Genomic DNA, 7,205 nt, shown 5'->3' with positions numbered 1-7,205 from the left:
CTCCATTAAAAATCAAAGAAACACAAACTTAAAGTAAACAGATAAAATTAAGAATGGCAGAATTTTTTTCTAAGATAATTTCTAATGTCCACAAAAGTGTGGAAAGATGTATCTTCTCATACATTTCTGAAGCTGGTACAAATTGACACAACTTTTCTGTAGTCCATAGTTAACAGACTTCTTGAAAATGCGCATCTGAGATTCCTGCTTCTGCAGCATCGTATTTAATGTTGAAATGACTCACTGCTTCCCCCCTAAAATCAGGAACAAGGTAAAGATGTCTCCTGTTACTGCTTCCACCTACTATCTTGCTATAGTTTTTAGCCAGTACAATAAGGCAAGAAAAAGAAAAGATATCCAGATTGGATAAAAAAAAAAAGGAAGATGTAAAATTGTCTTTATTTGCAAAAGACATGATCATGTAGAAAATTCTGAGGAATCTTTTAAAAAAAGTTACTATAACAAGTGAGTTTAACACGGTTGTTGAATACAAAATCAATATATAAAAACCAGCTAGATTTATGTACACTAGAAATGAACAGACATTGAAATAAATTAATACCATTTGCAACAGCACCAAAACTATGAAATACAGATAAATATGACACAAAATGTACAAGATCTAAAATTCCAACGGCATTTTTTTTTTTTTTTTACAAAAATGGAAAAACTAATTCTCAACTTTATATGGAAAGGCAAGCGGCCCTGAATAGTCAAAGCAGTTTTGAAGAAGAACAAAGTAGGAGGCTTCATACTTCCCAACTTCAAAACATATAGCTAGAGTAATAAAAACAGCCTGGTACTAGTTTAATAATAGAAAATAGATCAATGGAATAGAACTGAGAGCCCAGAAATAAAACCATTCATCTACAGTATCATGGCTAAGGTTGTGTGGCAACTTGGCTGGGCCATGATTTTCAGGGGGTTGGTATTTACATAATGATGTCATTTGGCAGTTATGTAATGAAGTAATCACCTCCATGAGGAGATCTGATATCTCCATGATGAGATCTGATATAATGTAATCGTTTCCATGATGAGATCTACTATGAACAGCCAATCAATTGAAAGGGAGTTTTCTTGGTGTGGCCTGCATTCAATATGTATGGTCTTTCTGGCAAAGCTTGCTGCCTTTTGCTCTGCTCTGGATCCTGCATTCAGTTCGTCATCATCTGACCTCCAGTTCTTGGAACTTGAGCCAGCAGCCTGCCATCCTACTTGCCCGTCTTGGATTCATCAGCCTCCACAGGCCGTGAACCAGCAGCCTGTTTCCTGACCTGCTGACCTTGGGTTCATCAGCACCTACAGCTACGTGAGTCAGGAGAAGCCTCCAGCCTGACACATGTCCCACAGATTTGGGACTTTCTAACCTCTACAACTGCATGAGCCATTTCCTTGATACAAATCTCTCTCTCCCTCTCTCTCTCTATCTGTATGTACGCTTCACTGGTTTTGCTTCTCTAGAGAACCCAGCCTAAGACATTTGGTATCCCGAGTGGTTCTAGAGAAACAAAATTGGAGGGATGAGATTTCTAAAGTGGTTCTCAAGTCTGGTTAGTCTTAAAGACGTTGATGGCTCTCAGATGAATGGAGAAACAAACTGTAGTACATACACACAACAGAGTATTATGCAACAATAAAGAACAACAATGAATCTGTGAAGCATCTCATAACATGAATGAATCTGGAAGGAATTATGCTGAGTGAAATAAGTCAATCACAAAAGGACAAATATTGTATGAGACCACTACTGTAAAAACTCATGAGAAGGTTTACACAAAAAAAGGAACAATCTTTGATGGTTATGAGGGTGGGGAGGGGTGAGGATGAAAAAACACTAAATAGACAATAGGTAAGTGGTAACTTTGGTGAAAGGTAAGACAGTACACGATACTGGGAAAGCCAACACAACTTGTACAAGGCAAGGTCATGGAAGCTCCATAGATACATCCAAACTCCTTGAGGGACTGAATTGCTGGGCTGAGGGCTGTGGGGACCATGGTCTCATGGAATATCTATCTCAATTGGCATAACACAATTTATAAAGAAAATGTTCTACATTCTACTGTGGTGAGTAGTGTCTGGGATCTTAAAAGCCTGTGAGTGGCCATCTAGGATACTCCACTGGTCTCACCCCTTTGGAAGCAAGGAAGAATGAAGAAAACTAAAGATACAAGGGAAAGATTAGTCCAAAGGACTAATGGACTACCTCTACCACAGCCTCCAGCAGACCGAGTCCAGTACAACTAGATGGTGCCCAGCTACCACCACTGACTGTTCTGACAGGGATCACAATAGAGGGTCCCAAACAGAGCTGGAGAAAAATGTAGAACAAAATTCTAACTCAAAAAGAAAGACCAGACTTGCTAGTCTGATGGAGACTGGAGAAACCCTAAGACTATGGCCCCCAGATACCCTTTCATCTTACTAACGAAGCCACTCCTAAAGTTGCCCCCTCAGCCAAAGATTGGACAGGCCTATAAAACAAAACAAGACTAAAGGGGCACACCAGCCCTGGGACAAGGACTAGAAGGCAGGAGGGAACAGGAAAGCTGGTAACAGGGAACCTAAGTTTGAGAAGGGAGGGTGCTGACATGTCATGGTGTGGTTAACCAAAGTCATAAAACAATATGTGTACTAACTCTTTAATGAGAAACTAGTTTGTTCTGTAAAACTTCATCTAAAGTTCAATAAAAATAAAAATAAATAAACAAAAGATGTTGATGGCTCTGTATTAAAGAGGGCACTGCTAATCCATGGCTTGAGGTGGCAATAGAAATATGTGAAATATCACCAATAGATCAAGTACTGCTGAGAGGCAAGGCACTGTGTGATCACATGTTTGATACTTTTTTTACAATTTTGACAAAATAAGAAGTATAAGGAAGCTGGTTGGTTGGTCTTGCTTTCACTAGACAAAGTGGTGAAAGAAAGACATGAGCTCAGGGCTCAAGTGCTGTATAAAAGACCTCAAAGTTGCCACTTGTGCCCTTAAAAAAAGCATTATTTCCTGTAGTAATAGAGCTGATATTGCCAATAACCAAACCCAGAGTCTAATGGTAAGAGTGGCTGAATTATGCCAATTGAATTCCCAACCTTGAATGGTATCTGAAGTTAAAGTGAGGGCATTGATTGAGAAGAAATGGGATCTTGAAATTTGGGATGGAGATATATGGGCAGATAATCAGGAAGGTGGGGAAACTGAGCCCCTAAATTCCATTGAATATCTCCTGCCAACAAAACTGTTAGCCCCTTCACTCCCATCTGATGAGATTAACCCAGCTGTGTCTGAAGAGCCTTTGTCTGAGATATCACCTGGGGCGGTGCCTGAGTCATTGCCCAGGGAATCCTATGAAGCAGGTGCCCTATAAGACATTGCTGAATGTTCTCAAAACACATCCCGCCTGCCTATTTTTGCTCTAGACCTGTAACTAGATTTATGTCCTAGCAAGCCCCAAAAGGTGAAGTACAATGTGTGACCCAAGAGGGGGTACAGTACACTCCAAAAGAACTGCTTGACTTTTCTAATGTGTACAAACAGAAACGTGGGGAATATGTGTGCAATGGCTATTAAGGGTGTGGAATAATGGTGCAAGGAGCATAAAGTTGGATCAGTCTGAGTTTATTGGTACAGGCCCTGGTGGCATAGTGGTTAAGAGCTGCGGCTAACCAAAAAGTTGGCAGTTCAAACCGACCAGCCACTCCTTTGAAATCCAATGGGGCAGTTCCACTCTGTCCTATAGGGTCACTATAAGTCAGAACCAAATCTTCGGCACCTAACAACAACAATAACAAGCACAGATTCTTCATTCAATGTTTCAGCTCGAGAGGCTAGGAAAGGTTCTAATAGTTTATTTGGTTGGGTAGCTGAAGCATGAATTACATGGTGGCCTACACTAAATCAAGCTGAAGTACCAGACCTGCCTTGTTATACTGTAGAAGAAGGCATCCAAAGGCTGACAGAAATTGGCATGTTAGAATGTATTAATCAGGTTAGACCCACAGATCCACCCATGGAGTTCTCAGAGGACACACCTTTTACCACAACAATGAGGAACAAATCTGTGAAGGAAACCCTAACATCCTTGAAGATTGCTATTTTATGTAAGTCAGATTTGACGGTAGGAACTGCCCTAGCTGAATTAAGACACCTAACTACAATGAAATGAGCCCTAGTAGTGCAATAGTTAAAGCACTTGGCTGCTAACCAAAAGGTCAGTAGTTCAAACTTGCCAGCTGCTCCATGGGAGAATGCTGCATGCTTCCGCAAAGATTACAAACTTGGAAACCATTTGGGGCAGCGCTGCTGTGTCCTATAGGTTGCTATGAGTTGGAATCAACTTGATGGTGGTGAGTTTGAGTTTGGAACTATGATGGGGCTGACTGGACTGCATGGTGGTAGGGGCCAAGTGGCAGCACTCAACCAACAAAGACAAGGTGGGTGTGGTTACCATAACGGACAGCAGAATCAAAGCAGTAATCAGAATAGTCTGACTCATCTGTACTTACAGGTTGGATACTTAATCATGGTTTCCCTAGAAGTGAAATAAATGGGAAATCTATTAAATATTTACTTGATCTGTACAAGTGGAAGAATTCTAGGTCAAGTGAATGCAGTCTAACTCGAATCATCAGAAGAGTCACAGTCCCCGAAACAATTCCCAGACTTGAGTGAGTTTTAAAACCCACAACCCCTTGAATGAATGGTAGACCAGACCCCCTTAAGAAAGGCCTCCACTAAACTGCCAAAAGTTTATGATGTTAATCTTCCTCCCAGCCTTCCCCTAAGGGATGTAAGGCCTTTCATGAGAGTGTTCATTGGAGAATAGAGAGTAATCAGACGTTTCAGGAATTACTGGATACTGGCTCTGAAAGAATCAACTTGACCGCACTGGGTTTGGTTTTTGGTTTTGGCTCTGAACTGCCACTAATTCCAAGAGATGCAAAATGTCACTGTGAGCCACCAGTCAGAGTGGGGGCATATGGAAGTCTGGTTATTAATGGAGTCTTAGCTCAGGTTTACCTTACAAGAACTCCAGTTGGTCCCTGAACCCACCCTGTAGTGATTCCCCCAGTTCTAGAATGCATAATTGGATACATATATTCAGCAACTGGCAGAACCCCCACACTGGATCTTTGATAAGTGGAGTAAAGGCTATTATGGTAGGAAAACCCAAGTGGAAGCCATTAGAACTGTTCCTACCTAGGAAAATAGTAAACAAAAAGCAATACTGCATTCCTGGAGGGAGTGCAGAGATTACTGCCACCTTAAAGGACTTGAAGGATGCAGGGGTGGTGATTCCCACCACATCAGTTTAACTTGCCTATTTGGCCTGTGCAAAAAATGATGAATCTTGGAGAAGAACAGTAGATTTTTGAAACTTAACCAGGTACTGATTCCAATTGCAGTTGCTGTTCCAGATGTGGCTTCATTGCTTGAGCAAATTAATGTATCTCCTGGCACCTGGCATGCAGCTATTGATCTAGCTAATGCTTTTTTCTCCACACACATTTTGAAGGACCACTAGAAGCAGTTTGCGTTCAGCTGGCAAGACCAGCAATACACCTTCACTGTCCTACCTCACAGGTATATCAACTCTCCAGTTGTCATAATTTAGTCTTCAGGGTCCTTTATTATATTCCTTCCACAAGATGTCATACTGGTCCATTAAATTGATGACATTATGTTGATTGGACCTAGTAAGGAAGAAGTGTCAATGACTCTGGGCCTATTGGTAAAACATTTGCATGCTAGAGGGTAGGAAATTAATCTGACAAAAATTCAGGCACCTTCTGCCTCAGTGAAGCTTCTATAGTCCAGTGGTGGGAAGCATGTCAAGATATTCCTGCTAAAGTGAAGGATAAGTTATTGCATCTGGCCCCTTTCACAACTAAAAAGGAGGCGCAATGCCTGGTGGGCCTCTTTGGATTTTGGAGGCAACATAACCCCCATTTGGGTGTACTGCTCTGGTCTATTTATCAAGTTACTCATAAAGGTTCTAGTTTTAGTGGGCCCCAGAACAAGAGAAGGCTCTACAACAGGTTCGGGCTGCCATGCAAGCTACTCTGCCACTTGGGCCATATGATCTGGCTGATCCAATGGTACTTGAAGTGTCACTGGCAGATAGAGGTGCTGTTTGGAGTCTTTGGGAGGACCCTATTTTTGAGTCACAGTGCAGATCCTTAGGATTTTGGAGGAAAGCTCTGCTATCCTCAGAGATATCTATTCTTCTTTTGAGAAACATCTTTTGGCTTGTTACTGGGCTTTAGTAGAGACTGAACGTTTGACCACGGGCCACCAAGTCACCACGTGGCCTGAGCTGCCCATCACGAACTGGGTGTTGTCTGGCCCACAGAGTCATAAAGCCGGACATGCATGGCAGCACTCCATCTTTAAATGGAAGTGATATATATGAGATCGGGCCCACACAGGACTTGAAGGCATGAGGAAGTGGCCCAAATGCCCATGGTCTCCACTCCTGTCACATTATCTTCCATCTCCCAGTCTGTACCAGCCTCGTGGGGAGTTTCTTATGTTCAGCTGACTGAGGAAGAGAAAACTCATGTCTGGTTTACAGATGATTCTGTGTGATACCCAAGCATCACTTGAAATTGCACAGTGGCAGCACCACAGACCCTTTCTGGGACCACCCTGAAGGACAGTGGTGAAGGGAAGCCCTCCAAACGGGCAGAACTTCGAGCAGTACACCTGGTTATTCACTTTGCTTGGAAAGAGGAATGGCCAGATGTGGATTGTATACCGATTCATGGGCTGTAGCCAATGGTTTGGTTGGATGGTTAGGTACTTGGAAGGAAAATTGGAGACAAGGAAATATGGGGAAGAGGTATGTGGATTGATCTCTCTGAATGAGGCAAATAATTGAAGGTATTTGTGTCTCATGTGAATGCTTACCAAAGTGTTACCTTGGTGGAGTCGTATTTTAACAATCAAGTGGATAGGATGACGTGTTCTGTGGAAACCAGTCATCCTCTTTCCCCAGCCACTCCTGTCATTGCCCAATGGGCTCACAAACAAAGTGGCCACAGTGGCAGGGATGAAGATTGCACATGGGCTTAGCAACATGGACTTCCACTCACCAAGGCTGACTTGGCTACAGTCACTGCTGAGTGCCCAATCTGCCAGCAGTGGAGACCAATGCTAAGTTCCTGAAATGGCATCATTCCTCCACATGATCCACCAGCAA

Source organism: Elephas maximus, chromosome 10, assembly GCF_024166365.1.
Source record: "Elephas maximus indicus isolate mEleMax1 chromosome 10, mEleMax1 primary haplotype, whole genome shotgun sequence".
NCBI lineage: Eukaryota > Metazoa > Chordata > Mammalia > Proboscidea > Elephantidae > Elephas > Elephas maximus.
Note: the sequence above shows the minus strand (reverse complement) of the source record.